The following is a 2210-nucleotide window of genomic DNA, read 5'->3' as shown; positions in this document are numbered from 1 at the left end:
TTTTCACGTTGATTTATGCAAAGTTACCAGCGCTACCGGTCCATTTCCGTTCTACTTTCAAAATAAAATCAGGAACATAAAAATATGGGGGGTTATTGGTCGCAAACTACATTACGTCATTAAATACATTGTAATCATATATCACAGATGATAGCAATGCTGTTTTATATGTGCTGTTGTTTTTGGAAACTGCTTACTACTCGCGAACTACAATCATTTAGACTCTTATTTTGAAATCCGAAACGCTTTTGCAACGCTTGATTTCCCCTAACTTCATAGAAAACCCTGCAAACTGTTTTTAAGGGGAGACACGCCCACTGCCTCGTTTCAACCAATCACGTCAGGGAACAGATTTTACTTGGAAAAGTAACCAATCACAGGGGTGTAAGGGGGCGGATACCTACACAGCTGTAACTGACTGATTTTTTTTCATTCTATTCTTTATTTCATTAAAAAAAACAAAAAAAAAACAATTCAATACAAATACAAATACAAATGTTCACAAACTGTGAATGAAAAGGGAGCAGAAAGAAGAAGATTCTTATCTGATCTAACCCTTTTTCCAAGAAATAAATTCACAAATGACATAAATTACAAATAAAAAAAAACAACAACTAAGTAAATAAAAAAACTAAAATAAAATAAAATTACCGCCGTCTATGGGTATGTCAAACTTAACTAACATATTTCATTATATTTACTTAACATACAGGCTTTAATTGTTCTTTTGAATGTAATGTTTGATTTGGATTCTTTGTTTTCTTTGTTCAGATTGTTCCATAAACTGATTCTTTCACAGAAACACAACGTTCCATCAATTTTGTCCTGCATCTTAGTTTTAAAAAAATCTCTGTTCCTTTTAATCTTTTCTGAAGGTTGATTGGTAAAGTTTTTTTATGAGCTTTAAACATAATTTGCAGAATACTATAATCTACTAATTCATGAAATTTCAACAATTTTAACTGAAGGAATAATGGATTTGTTGGATCTCTACATCGTTTTCTACTGATTATTCTAGTAAAGGTAGTAAAGGGATTCTTTTAAGTTATACAGATCTCCCCAAAAATTACAATTTAAATTGTTCTCATAGAGAATTCAACAAAATATGTACCGTTATTCCTCTACCATTAATTCACCTAATTCAGAACTTTTTGGTGTATATGACAGCTTCAAATGTATTACCAAATCTATTAATTGAAGGATGTACTCTGATTGATAAAAAGTGTGGTAACAAGTTTATTTGTAATGTTTTTAAATCCAGATTGTTCCATGATTTTTGCAGAAGGATAATTCGACAGGATTCTTGCATGGTAAATATAAACACATCAAACAAAGCGCATTCCAAATTTATTAAATGGCCTATTTTGCCTAAAATTAAAGAAATACATTTTAAAATTATGAATAAGGTCTTTCCTGTGGCAGAATTTCTTAAAAAAAAGATTTAAATTTGAGGTAGATCAATGTTCCTTCTGCAAAAAGGATGAAGAAACACTGGATCATTTGTTTTATCAATGCCCTTTGTCTCATTGTTTCTGGACACACAATTGGATATCTCTTAAAATTAATAATGTTCCACCTTTTCAATTAAGCCATATTATTTTCTTCATGGATGATTTGGAATTTTCTGTTTCTGATATTATTAATATAATTTTGTTACTGGGTAAGTACCATATTCATTGTGCCAAATGGAGAAATTGTAAACCCTCCTTCCGGGGTTTTATTAACAATTTTAAGATTTTTTTCACGTCTCAAAAGAGTAGAAAACAAAAATGCAAGTAAAATATGTCTAGACATTGGCTTGTTATTTGTTATTCTAATTTAATAATTCCTCTCCTTTTCTATGCTCCATTATGTGAATTTAAATGCTTAATTTATTTTGTTATTCATATGCACCTTTTAAGATAAGATAAGATAAGATAAGATAAGATAAGATAAGATAAGATAGTCCTTTATTACTCCCTCAATGGGGAAACTCACGTGTAAGCAGCAGTACACTTAACATATACACACACACACACACGCATGCGGGGAAGGGGGTAAAAAGGTAAAAAAGTAAAAGATATATATAATAACAAAATATGGACAGTATATACATTGCAGTGGAGATAAAAAGATAAAAAATATAAGATAAAAAAATAAAAAAAAATAGTGCAAAAGAAGAAAAACAGTGCAAGAAAGGTAAAAAGGTAAAAAAGTAAAAGATATATATA

The sequence above is a fragment of the Cololabis saira genome, chromosome 24 (assembly GCF_033807715.1).
Source record: "Cololabis saira isolate AMF1-May2022 chromosome 24, fColSai1.1, whole genome shotgun sequence".
NCBI lineage: Eukaryota > Metazoa > Chordata > Actinopteri > Beloniformes > Belonidae > Cololabis > Cololabis saira.
The sequence above is the reverse complement of the archived record's forward strand: the minus strand, read 5'-3'. Positions refer to the sequence as shown.